Source organism: Rhinatrema bivittatum, chromosome 2 (assembly GCF_901001135.1).
Source record: "Rhinatrema bivittatum chromosome 2, aRhiBiv1.1, whole genome shotgun sequence".
Lineage (NCBI taxonomy): Eukaryota > Metazoa > Chordata > Amphibia > Gymnophiona > Rhinatrematidae > Rhinatrema > Rhinatrema bivittatum.
Genome location: NC_042616.1, coordinates 34,682,341 through 34,696,295, shown reverse-complemented (window position 1 = coordinate 34,696,295; position 13,955 = coordinate 34,682,341). Strand labels below are relative to the sequence as shown.

The 13,955-nt window shown below is 41.0% G+C and overlaps 3 non-coding genes across 3 annotated transcripts; all 3 read right to left on the bottom strand.

The window, feature by feature from the left end:
• Nucleotides 1-3,674: 3,674 nt before the first annotated feature.
• TRNAV-UAC lies at nucleotides 3,675-3,747 on the bottom strand. Its single transcript has one exon. It is a non-coding gene; the product is annotated as a tRNA-Val (tRNA).
• A 4,538-nt stretch (nucleotides 3,748-8,285) lies between these two features.
• On the bottom strand, nucleotides 8,286-8,358 carry TRNAV-CAC. Its single transcript has one exon. It is a non-coding gene; the product is annotated as a tRNA-Val (tRNA).
• A 4,251-nt stretch (nucleotides 8,359-12,609) lies between these two features.
• TRNAV-UAC lies at nucleotides 12,610-12,682 on the bottom strand. The gene has a single exon. It is a non-coding gene; the product is annotated as a tRNA-Val (tRNA).
• Between the last annotated feature and the right edge of the window lie 1,273 nt (nucleotides 12,683-13,955).

Below are 13,955 nucleotides of genomic sequence, written 5' to 3'. Positions count from 1 at the left end.
ACAAGTTAGACTGTTTGTATTTTTAAATAGTCAGTCAATAAGGTAGCAGTATGTAGTGTGTTTATTTTTAAAAGTCTGCAGAACTGAATGTTCTCCAGACTTTTAAAGAACTGAGTGTTAGTATTAAATACAAACTGAGTGTTTGTATTGAAAAAAAAAAAAAAACCACAAAAAAAACCCAACCAACCCAAAAAGTATCCAGAAGCTAGAAATAAGCTAGGAGCAGTGTATACCTAAGTAGAAAAGTTGAATAGTTCAGCTCAGTTACTCACCTTGGAAAGGTGTTGAGGTAGTGTGATTGGGTTTGAATAGGGACCAACATTTGTTAATCAAGAGAGCAGTGAGTCACTCAGGCTGACTAACTGAAGTTAAGACTGTTTGTATTTCCCAACCCTCCCACCCCCCCCCTAGGTAATCCCTTAATTTATAGGCAAGTGCCAGTTTCACAAAAAAAAAAACAAAAAACCCAACAAAACCTTTATTGAGAATTCGATCAGAGCCCAGTAGGCCACTACCAGACACATAGTGAATTCACTAATACATTTAAAGGACGTTAGACACATTCCTACTCCCATAGCAACCTAAAACTTAACTAGCAGCTGATCAAAATTGAGATGAAGACAGCAGTCCAGCACAAGAGGGGGGCTTCCCAGTCTTTTGCATCGAGTGTCACATGTATGATTTTTTACCCACCGGTGAGAAGTTGTACATGTGCATGCGATGCAAAGAGCTCCTGGCTCTCAGAGAACGAGTCCGATCTCTGGAGGCTAGAGTGGCAGACCTGGAGGAGCTGAGGCAGACAGAGAGGTATATAGATGAGACCTTCAGGGACATAGTAGTCAAGTCCCAACTTCAGACTGGCAGCCCTAGTGCTGCCTTGGAGGAAGAAGGTCTCATGATGGGAGAGCACCAACCAGGTGCAGCAGGAAAGGATCCTGTAGCAAGGACCTGCTCTCCTGGTGATGCATTGTCCTTTCGCACTGAGGATATCTCCCCAAGGCCTACTGCCCAGGAGGGAAGGGTTAGGTCGGCCGTCATAGTTGGTGATTCAATTATTAGGAATGTAGATAGCTGGGTGGCTGGTGTGCGTGAGGATCGCCTGGTAACATGCCTACCTGGTGCGAAGGTGGCGGACCTCACGCGTCACCTAGATAGGATTTTAGACAGTGCCGGGGAGGAGCCGACTGTCGTGGTACATGTGGGCACCAACGACATAGGAAAATGTGGGAGGGAGGTTCTGGAAGCCAAATTTAGGCTCTTAGGTAGAAAGCTTAAATCCAGAACCTCCAGGGTAGCATTCTCTGAAATGCTCCCTATTCCACGCACAGGTCACCAGTGGCAGGCAGAGCTCCGGAGTCTCAATGCGTGGATGAGACGATGGTGCAAGGAAGAGGGATTCAGTTTTGTTAGGAACAGGGGAACCTTTTGGGGAAGGGGGAGACTCTTCAGAAGGGTTGGGCTCCACCTTAACCAGGGTGGAACCAGACTGCTGGCGCTAACCTTTAAAAAGGAGATAGAGCAGCTTTTAAACTAGAACAAAGGGGAAAGCCGACAGTCGCTCAGCAGCGCATGGTTCAGAGAGAGGTATCTTTAAAGGATACTAATGATGCATTAGAATTAGGGCATCCCGACAGTGAGGTTCCAATAATTAGAAAAGTAGTCCAAGTGCCTGTAACTAAAAACTCACCTGAGCTAAAAAATTCTAACTTATCCCTATCAATTAAAAAGCAGAATGAAAATACAAACAAAAAACAAACTTTGAAATGTTTGTATGCTAATGCAAGAAGTCTAAGAAGTAAGATGGGAGAATTAGAATGTATAGCAGTAAATGATGACATAGACTTAATTGGCATCTCAGAGACATGGTGGAAAGAGGATAACCTATGGGATAGTGCTATACCGGGGTACAAATTATATCACAATGACAGAGAGGAGCACCCGGGAGGAGGTGTGGCGCTTTATGTCCGGGATGGCATAGAGTCCAACAGGATAAACATCCTGCACGAGACTAAATACAAAATTGAATCTTTATGGGTAGAAATCCCTTGTGTGTTGGGGAAGACTACAGTGATAGGGGTATACTACCATCCACCTGGTCAAGATGGTGAGACGGACAGTGAAATGCTAAGAGAAATTAGGGAAGCTAACCAAATTGGTAGTGCAGTAATAATGGGAGACTTCAATTACCACGCAACAACACTGGTGCAAGATCAAAATTTAATCACCACAATTTCTATGGTGGTTATTAGCAATTCCAATAATGGGAAGACTCAATTTTTATAGTGGCAACTCCATGCGTTCAACAAAACAGAGTTCGAACAGGTCCCCCGACACGGTCCCGTGTTTCGCTGGGCTGCTTCGGGAGGGACCAGGGGTATATTTTAATCTTTATGAAAATACCCGGAGATTTATGAAAATACCCGGAGATTAAAATATACCCCTGGTCCCTCCCGAAGCAGCCCAGCGAAACACGGGACCGTGTCGGGGGACCTGTTCGAACTCTGTTTTGTTGAACGCATGGAGTTGCCACTATAAAAATTGAGTCTTCCCATTATTGGAATTGCTAATAACCACCATAGAAATTGTGGTGATTAAATTTTGATCTTGCACCAGTGTTGTTGCGTGATACTTGCTTATGTGCAAGGGTTCGCTCCTTCTTCATTTAGACTTCAATTACCCCAATATTGACTGGGTAAATGTATCAACAGGTCAGGCTAGAGAGATAACGTTCCTGGATGGAATAAATGATAGCTTTATGGAGCAATTGGTTCAGGAACTGACGAGAGAGGGAGCAATTTTAGATCTAATTCTCAGTGGAGCACAGGACTTGGTGAGAGATGTAACGGTGGTGGGGCCACTTGGCAATAGTGATCATAATATGATCAAATTTGGTTTAATGACTGGAAGAGGAACAGAGTGTAAATCCAAGACTCTCGTGCTAAACTTTCAAAAGGGAAACTTTGATAAAATGAGAAAAATTGTTAGAAAAAAACTGAAAGGAGCAGCTACAAAAGTAAAAAAATGTCCAAGAGGCGTGGTTATTGTTAAAAAATACCATTCTAGAAGCACAGTCCAGATGTATTCCACACATTAAGAAAGGTGGAAAGAAGGCAAAACGATTACTGGCATGGTTAAAAGGGGAGGTGAAAGAAGGTATTTTAGCCAAAAGATCTTCATTCAAAAATTGGAAGAAGCATCCAACAGAAGAAAATAGGATAAAGCATAAATGTTGGCAAGTTAAATGTAAGACATTGATAAGACAGGCTAAGAGAGAATTTGAAAAGGAGTTGGCTGTAGAGGCAAAAACTCACAGTAAAACCTTTTTTAAATATATCCGAAGCAGAAAGCCTGTGAGGGAGTCAATTCTTTTTACCACACAAGGTGTTGGCTTAGGAGTTTACCTAAAGCTTCCTTATTTCATCTCCAGTAACCATTCCCACAATTCTTCTGGGGAAGACGATATCTGCTATGAATTCGCATGAGCTCAAGTAGCAAGCAAAGAAGGAAGGGCCTGTAAATCTATCCCACGCATATAGATTGTGGGTATCCTGAAAACCTGACAGGTGGGGTTTCCACTGCACATGTATGGAACCCATTGGTCTTCAACTTGCTATTTCGGTATCTAAGTTATCCTTGCACTCAGACTCATGCCTGTTTCTGCAGCAAGTTAAAAATGGCTCCACTGGGGATTGAACCCAGGCCCTTCTGCGTGTAAAGCAGATGTGATACCCACTACACTATGGAACCAACTGAAACCTTTTAGTAATCTGTGATCAACCGTCGAACCCTTGATGCCCGCCTAAAGGAGGACTAATTGAACAAGCATCTCAGCTAGAGAAGTGCATTCATTGAAAACAAAATATAAAAATGAAATCAGTGGAGCCAACTTGTTTCTTTTTTATTTATTTAGTTTATTTATTAAAAATTCTTGTATGCCATCGTTCATAATATACATCACAACGGTTTACATGTTACAAAATCAGAAAATCAAACTGAAATATCTAAAAGGTACAGTAAAATATGATAAAAAATAAAATTGTTAATCAATTATTAATAAAAGAACATAAAACAAAGATAAAAATAATGTTTCTTTAAACCATTGAGTCCTTTTTTTCAAGATAGTCAATATAAGCCTGTTTGAAAAGCCATGCTTTTATAGCTTTTTTAAAAGCTTTAAACTCTGACTCTACACTCTAAGGGTCCAAAATGAGCTGAAGGGGACCCGTGAACTAAAGGATTCCTACTTGTTTCATTTCTGTCAAACAGAATGATTTCTATAAGCAATTATAGTCAAAAGACCCAAGGAAATCATAGGCATAGCAACAGTTGCAAATGTATGGAGAAAGGTTCATACACTGTGGAGCGGGCAGGCTGCAGAGAAGGGACGGATTGGCATTCCGTCAAGCAATGAGAGTTATGATGTATCGCAGCGGTGCATTTTCCTAGTCTCCTATAATGCCACAGAGCGGGTTACAGTGATGCTGAGCTCGAAGAATGAGCATGTCACAGCTTTGCTCTGCATTGTTTCTCTAAACATTGTCTGTGTGAAAGCATAGCACTGACCTCTCTCCGAGTTCTTGGTAAGGATTTTTGCTGTGGCAGCCCATTAACACAAGACAGGAAAACAAACCATAGAGGCAGCATGGCATCACAATATCTTCTGCATCATTGTAGATTTGTGTTGCTTCGCTTGCTGTTCTGTTTATCCTTTTTCGTGATTGAAGCCTTAGCTACACTTCAGATTAGTTATTTATTCTCTGTATGACTGCCAGTGGGCACAGTGTAGGCAGTGGCAGCTAGGTAGTACTGGGCATAAGTGAGCAGTGAAGGCAGGCCAGAAAGTGCAGCATAACAGGCTGTATTGTGAAGCCCGTCTGTGACAGAGAAATAGTGCACACAGAGTAGAAAGGATGACACTCACTGTTTGCCTGGCAGAAGGCAAAGTGTGTGCAGTGGGCACTAGGCAGTGGGCATTATAATACCACGGAAAAATGTTAAATCGTTGTTGTAATCTTACATATCCCCGGTAACATATATACAATGATGTGAGGGAGAGGGAAAGGCAGAGCAGATGAAGTAAATTTAAATGTGTCCAAAATTGCGCACTTTTGCACTGGCACCGGCAGGTAAAAACCAAAAATGAGGTCCTGCCCTGAAACTGAAGAGGGATTTCTTCTGGACTACTACAACAGCAGGAGCCAGCTTTACGCTAAAGAAACTGGCATAGCATGATTTTTACCATGCAAAAATCTATTAATGAATTGGCTAAACTTGTTCAAGATGGCTTAAGTAGTAATAAGATAATGCAAATTAAAGTGGAACAGATAGAGGGATCGGTAACTGCCCTGGGGGTTAAAACAAAGGAAATAGAAAATGTACAACTTAACTTAATGAAATCTGAAAAGATTCACGCAGAAAAAATCGAGCAGTTAGAGAATCAGATTAGAAGAACTAATTTAAGAATATTAAATTTCCCCAAAACCCATTTACTATCGCCTAGGGAGTTATTCAGGAGTTATCTTATTAAGGTATTAAAATACACAGAAGCAACTATTCCTGTAATATCGAGGATATTATATATCTCAACCTATGCCCCTTGAAGGAGCACAGGACCAAAATCAGGGAGATCAAGGGGAAGACACTAACTTGTCAGAATTATTAGAAAAATCATCTGATATGGAGATTAAATGAAGAGCCACTTTAATAGTCCAATTTACAGATATGTCTCAGCGAGACATAGTTCTTAGGCTGTATTTTAAATATCAGAATGTAAACTTTCATGGGCATTCCATTAGAATCTTCCCTGATATACCTTATAATACTCAGATTAGGAGAAGAGAGTTTCTGTTAATGCGGGATTAAGTCACTCAACGAGGAGCCAAGTTTATTTTACGATTCCCATGTCGTTGTATTGTATTATTTCAAAATATGAGATATGTATTCAATTTGCCAGAACAACTGCGTTCATACCTGGACTCTTAGATTCAGAAAACCTTAGGTTAAGGAGGGGAATAAATGTATATGGTTCTCTTACATTAATGTTTGAGGAAGTATTTCTATAGAAATCTGCTCTTTTCATTTTACCAGAATCTCATTATTTCTGAGAAATCTATTTGGGCTATCACAGTTATATGGGCAATGATTTGTCATATATAAATGTTTGTATAATAATATCTTGTTCAATACTGTGTAAAATCCATTTGAAAAATTGAAATGCTTAATAAAAATTAAAAAAAAAAAAAAAAAAAAAGAAACTGGCATACGAGCTTGATGATGTGTCACTGCTGCAGAGTGCAGATAACAGTGAGTGTTTTTCTCTCCAATCTTCTGTGTTCAGCGAGAGAGAAAATGTTGCTGCAGAGGTTGCAGTGAAAGCCAAATTTTCCTCCACTGATTTACATGAAAAATCTTCAGAGGGATAGCCGTGCTAGTCTGGTGTAGCAGCCCCTCAACCTCAAAAGATACTCATCAGCCGCTGCAAATAGTACAAGGACACCAACCCAGGACCCAGACCTTGCCAGAAAAGGAGATGCCAACACTTTCCACATATTATCCCAGACAATGCCTTCACTGGACACAACATCATCAGCAACATGTGGGACACATTCTCCTGCTTTTCTTCCAATCTAATATATGCCAACACCTGCCAGCAAAGTCCCACTCATGTCTACATAGGACAAACGGGACAATCTATAAGGACAAGGTAAAAGGATTTAAACCTGAGGTTAGAAATGACAACATTCAACCTTCCTTGACTTTCTCTATCTGACCTTAAGGTTGCCATACTCCTACATGAAAACTTCAAAGGAGCACTCCAGCCTGAAACTGCTGAATTGGAACTCATTAAAAATCTAAATACCATCACCCAAGGGCTGAACAGAAGCAATGGATTAATGACTCACTACAAATATGCATAAACTGAACTGTTGTCTGATCATTCTGTCTATTCACACTTACCTCAGTTGTCAGTAGGCTAAACTACAATCCTATTCACACTCTCTCCACACCGTTTCCTGCCTTTTCCCATGTCTTCTCACTCTTCTGTATATATTGTACACATCAACTGTACATCATTTCATGCATCTGATGGTGTGGACTGTGTCCTCGAAAGCTCATGCTTTAATAAAACAGTTAGTCTAAATGATTCCACTCGACTCCTAGTGCTTTTTTATTCAGATGAAGAGTCATTACTTGTTTTCCCTGAAATAGAAGCTATTGATAGTGTACCAGAAGGGGAAAATTTGGGAGGCCTTTCTAGTAGTGTGTTAGCCACCTTATCCAGTTCTTTGATGGGGAAGGCAGGACAAAATTAGGATGTGGCTGAAGAGCAGGCAGCACAGTTAGAGAGCACATCTGATGCCCTTGGCATTGTTCCTCAGAGTCCACCCACTATATCAGCTCCAGTGGCAGCATCCTCTGCTAAGTATGTAGAGAAGGGATCAGAGTGGACTTGGAAGATCTGGAGACATTTCTAAATAAGGGAAGGCCCAAGCTTTGCAAAATGCAAGCACATGGCAAAGACACAGGTCCTGGCAAACAAATGGGGCATTTAACTAACACTGGCATGCTTTATAAGCCACAGAAGCAGCAGCCCTTAGGACTAGCATCTGGGGAGTTTGGAAGTGGCAGAAAAGAGGAAAAGTGTTTCCCAATCTGATCCCATGCCCTCAACCCTTTCCATCATTCAGGTAAGAGGCAAGCAGACCCCTGCCAAACATGAGAAGTGAAAAGCTACGATGGAAGAAATGGAACAGGTTTCAAAAGCAATGCCCCAGGACAGGAGAGAAGCAGCAGTCAAAGTTAGAAAAAGGGGCAGTTCTGAAATAAATGCCCTTGATAGCCAGCCCCTGCAGCTAGTAGAGAATGAGGGCTTGAAAATAGAACTACAAGGATAAAAGTGAAGCAAGATGTTTTGAGGATCCTCCACTAGCACCTGAGGTCTTTCTACAAATGCTAATTTTCTCTCAGAGAGTAACTGCAAGGAAATGACCAACTTTTGCATTCATTCTGCCCTGTCATTCCAGACCATACTGCCAAGGATATACTGTTGCAGTCCATCACAGGGGATGACAACCTCAGGGACAACAGGACTAGTGCAAGACAGTTATTGTCACTGTCTTCTATTGCACTCAACCCTCCTGGATAGCTGTGCTTGCAAGATCTTTGTAGAATTGCTCCCAAGCTGTTCCTAACAAGGTCCCATAACAATGCAAGCATTCAGTGACACCAATACAGCTGATGGCTGAACATCTATAAAATGCTCATCCACTGCTAGAAACATAAAGTGGCTCCATTGGGACTTGAACCCAAGACCTTCTGTGTGTGAAACAGATGTGATAACCTCTACACCATGGAACCAGTCCCTTGACTGATTTCTTCCTTGTTACACTTTCAAACACCTATCCAGTTATTTTAGAATACTGTTTGAATAATTCATGGGATAATCGCCTCAGCCACCATTCACATTCTAACATTTTTTACTCTTGGCAAAAAATAGATCTTCCAAGAGCCATCCCATCTACCATGAAAAATGTGTTTTACTAGAGTCACTGCTGAATTCTTTTTACCACACAAGATGTTGGCTTAGGAGCTTACCTAAAGCTTCCTTATTTCGTCTCTAGTAACCATTCCCACACTTCTTCTGGGGAAGACGATATATGCAATGAATTCTCATGAGATCAAGTAGCAAGCATAGAAGGAAGGGCCTGTAAATCTATCCCACGCATATAAATTGTGGATATCCTGAAAACCTGACAGGTGGGGTTTCCACTGCACATATATGGAACCCATTGGTCTTCAACTTGCTTTTTCGGTATCTAAGTTATCCTTGCACTCAGACTCATGCCTGTTTCTGCAGCAAGTTTAAAATGGCACCAGTGGGGATTGAACCCAGGCCCTTCTGCGTGTAAAGCAGATGTGATATCCACTACACTATGGAATCAACTGACCTCTTCTTTTAATCTGTGAGCAACCGTCGAACCCTTGATGCCCACCTAAAGGAGGACTAATTGAACAAGCATCTCAGCTAGAGAAGTGCATTCATTGAAAACAAAATATAAAAATGAAATCAGTGGAGCCAACTTGTTTCTTTTTTATTTATTTATTTTATTTATTAAAAATTCTTGTATACCATCATTCATAATATACATCACAACGGTTTACATGTTACAAAATCATAAAATCAAACTGAAATATCTAAAAGGTACAGTAAAATATGATAAAAAATCATTTTTTTTTTAATTTTATTTTTATTGAAATTTCAATTTAATACAGAATACAGAATACTTGATACATCATAATAATGACAAAATTATCCTAAATAATACAAAAGCAAATCTTCTCTCCACAAAGTAATCTAATAAAGTAATTGATAGAGATCTATGAGTTGCCAATTATCTAGGAGCACTTACTAATAGAGATGTGAATCGTGTCCTCGATCGTCTTAACGATCGATTTCGGCTGGGAGGGGGAGGGAATCGTATTGTTGCCGTTTGGGTGTGTAAAGTATCGTGAAAATCGTTAAAATCGTGAGCCGGCACACTAAAACCCCCTAAAACCCACCCCCGACCCTTTAAATTAAATCCCCCACCCTCCCGAACCCCCCCCAAATGCCTTAAATTACCTGGGGGTCCAGCGGCACACTAAAACACGGCACACGAAAACCCACCCCGACCCTTTAAATTAAATCCCCCACCCTCCCGAACCCCCCCTAAATGCCTTAAATTACCTGGGGGTCCGTAGCCTTAAATTACCTCCGTAGCGGCGGTCCGTAGCTAAATCGGGGGAAGGGGGAGAGCAGGAAAAGCGGCACACTAAATCGTGTAGTCTTCAGCCGACGCCATTTTGCAAAATGGCCGCTGCAAAATGGCGGCGGCCATAGACCAAAACGATTCGACGCAGGAGGTCGTTCCGGACCCCCGCTGGACTTTTGGCAAGTCTTGTGGGGGTCAGGAGGCCCCCCCAAGCTGGCCAAAAGTTTCTGGGGGTCCAGCGGGGGTCCGGGAGCGATTTCCTGCCGCGAATAGTTTTCCGTATGGAAAATGGCGCCGGCAGGAGATCGACTGCAGGAGGTCATTCAGCGAGGGTTCCGGACCCCTGCTGAACGACCTCCTGCAGTCGATCTCCTGCCGGCGCCATTTTCCGTACGGAAAACGATTCGCGGCAGGAAATCGCTCCCGGACCCCCGCTGGACCCCCAGGAACTTTTGGCCAGCTTGGGGGGGCCGCCTGACCCCCACAAGACTTGCCAAAAGTCCAGCGGGGGTCCGGAACGACCTCCTGCGTCGAATCGTTTTGGTCTATGGCCGCCGCCATTTTGCGGCGGCCATTTTGCAAAATGGCGCCGGCTGAAGACTACACGATTTAGTGTGCCGCTTTTCCTGCTCTCCCCCTTCCCCCGATTTAGCTACGGACCGCCGCTACGGAGGTAATTTAAGGCTACGGACCTCCAGGTAATTTAAGGCATTTGGGGGGGGTTCGGGAGGGTGGGGGATTTAATTTAAAGGGTCGGGGGTGGGTTTTAGGGTGTTTTAGTGTGCCGGTTTTCCTGCCCTCCCCCTTCCCCTGATTTACGATTTTTTGACGATAAATCGGGGGAATTGGTATTGTATCGTGGCCCTAACGATTTTTGACAATTTAAAATATATCGAACGATATTTTAAATCGTCAAAAAACGATTCACATCCCTACTTACTAACAAGAAAAAATATAAATTTAAATCATACTTGATGCTTGACTTATCCCACTTAACTCTTTTCCCTTATTTGCACAGTTTCCTAAGAGTGGGTGTCCAAAAATATTCGTAACTGTTCTGGCTGTGTGAAAATATATCTGTTATTTAAATGTTTGATTAAGCATCTGCAGGTGTATCTTAAATAAAATTGTGCACCTCTTGATATAACTTCCGGTCGCATTACAATAAATTTCTTTCGTCTTAACTAGGTAGAACGAGCTGTGTCTGGAAAAATCCTTATGGATTGTCCATAAAAATTATACTTCTGATATTTAAAATGCAGTCTTAATACTGCATCTCTGTCTATTTGTGAAACAAACTGTACTACTAATGTTGCTGTGGTAGTAATCTTTGATTCATAGGATTTTCTAGAAAGTCAGTCAAATTTAGATCTTCAATAATCTCTCCATTTTTTTCATTTCTCACCCCTTCCATTTGTTGCAAATAGTAAATTTTATTTAATTTAGGTAAATTATCCTGTGAAAATTTCAGAATATTCTTAAGGTAACTATAGAATAAATCAAGGGGTGTTATCAGATGACTTTTTGGAAAATTTAATAACCTAAGGTTTGATTTCTTCATCTGATTTTCCAATACCTCAATCTTATTTTCATGATCTTCCTCTGATTTAATTAAGTTTAGCTGAATATTTTGAACCTCCCCATTACAGTAATATTCTTTTCTAATATATCCACTTTCTCTTGTACCTGAGTATTCTTTTTCAAGGCTTCTTGCACAGAATTAGCCAAGCTATTTATTGATTTTTGCATATTTATCATCATCTTTCCTAATTCTTCCATTGAAACATTTTTTGGGGTAATAACAGAGACATTCTCAATACCATTCAAGTTTAATTGAACATCACATCCTCTTAACAGTTGCAATGTCCCATCAATCATATCTGCATTAATTACCAATTTGTCCTTGGATTCCCTAGGACTATGTTTTTCTATGTCCTCCAGAATTTCAGTCGTTTCCACGACATTCCTATGGGATACCAAGGAACCTTGCAGAGAGGAATTCAAATCAGAATCGGTTTTTGCAGACGGTGGGACCGGTTTTTCTGGGGCACCTGGGGTTAACGATGTTTCAAATGCCAACAGGACTAGTGCAAGACAGTTATTGTCACTGTCTTCTATTGCACTCAACCCTCCTGGATAGCTGTGCTTGCAAGATCTTTGTAGGATTGCTCCCAAGCTCTCCCTAACAAGGTCCCATAACAATGCAAGCATTCACCAATACAGCTGATGGCTGAAGATCTATAAAATGCTCATCCACTGCTAGAAACATAAATTGGCTCCATTGGGACTTGAACCCAAAACTTTCGGTGCGTGAAACAGATGGGATAACATCTACACTATGGAACCATTTCCTTGAGTGATCACTTCTTTATTACACTTTCAAACACCTATCCAGTTATTTTAGAATACTGTTTGAATAATTCATGGGATAATCGCCTCAGCCACCATTCACATTCTAACATTTTTTACTCTTGGGAAAAAATAGATCTTCCAGGAGCCATCCCATCTACCATGAAAAATGTGTTTTACTAGAGTCACTGCTGAATTCTTTTTACCACACAAAGTGTTGGGCTTAGGAGTTTACCTAAAGCTTTCTTATTTCATCTCCAGTAACCATTCCCACACTTCTTCTGGGGAAGACGATATCTGCTATGAATTCGCATGAGATCAAGTAGCAAGCATAGAAGGAAGGGCCTGTAAATCTATCCCACGCATATAGATTGTGGGTATCCTGAAAACCTGACAGGTGGGGTTTCCACTGCACATATATGGAACCCATTGGTCTTCAACTTGCTTTTTCGGTATCTAAGTTATCCTTGCACTCAGACTCATGCCTGTTTCTGCAGCAAGTTAAAAATGGCTCCATTGGGGATTGAACCCAGGCCCTTCTGCGTGTAAAGCAGATGTGATACCCACTACACTATGGAACCAACTGACCCCTTTTATTAATCTGTGAGCAACCGTCGAACCCTTGATGCCCACCTAAAGGAGGACTAATTGAACAAGCATCTCAGCTAGAGAAGTGCATTCATTGAAAACAAAATATAAAAATGAAATCAGTGGAGCCAACTTGTTTCTTCTCACAAGGTCCTCCTGCAATTTATCACAATCTGTTTGTGATTTAACTACTCTGAAGAATTTTGTGTCATCTGCAAATTTATTCACCTCATTTGTCATACCCCTTTCCAAATCATGTATAAATATATTAAAAATCACCGGTCCAAGTACAGATCCCTGAGGCACTCCACTGTTTACCTTTTTCCTACTCTCTGTTTGCTCTCTTTTAACCAGTTTGCAATCCACAAAAGGACATCTCCTCTTATCCCATGACTTTTAGTTTTCTTAGAAACCTCTCATGAAGGTATTTGTCAAATGGCTTCTGAAAATCCAAATACCCTACATCTAGTGGCTCACCTTTATCCATATGTTATTAACCCCTTCAAAAAATGTAGATTTGTAAGGCAAGTGTTCCCTTGGTTAAATCTATGCTGGCTGTGTCCCATTAAACCTTGTCTATCTGATTGTTCTGTGATTTTATTCTTTATAAGCGTTTCCACAATTCTTCCCAGCACTAAAGTCAGGCTCACTGGTCTATAGTTTCCAGGATCACCTCTGGAGCCCTTTTTAAATATTGGAGTGACATTGGCTACCTTCCAGTCCTCAGGTACAATGGATGATTTTAGTGATAGATTACAAATTTCTTGTAATAGGTCTGAAATTTAATGTTTGAGTTCTTTCAGAACCCTGGGGTGTATACCATCTGGTCCAGGTGATTTTCTACTCTTCAGTTTGTCAGTCTGGGCTATTGCATCTTCCAGGTTCACAATGATTTGGTTCAGTTCATCTGAATCGTCAACCTTGAAAACAGTCTCCACAATGGGTATCTCCCCAACATCCTTATCAGTTAAAACCAAAGAAAATAACTCATTTAGTCTTTCAGTGATGGCCTTATTTTCCCTAAGTGCCACTTTAACCTTCGATCATCTAACAGTCCAACCGACTCCCTTGCAGACTTCCTACTTTGGATCTATTTTAAAATATTTTATTGAGTTTTTGCTTCTATGGCTAACTTCTTTTCAAATTCTCTCTTAGCCTGCCCTTTCAGTGGTTTACATTTAACTTGCCAATGCTTGTGCTTTTTCCTAGTATTTTCAGATGGATACTTCTTCCAGTTTTTCAAGGAAGATCTTTTGGCTAAAATAA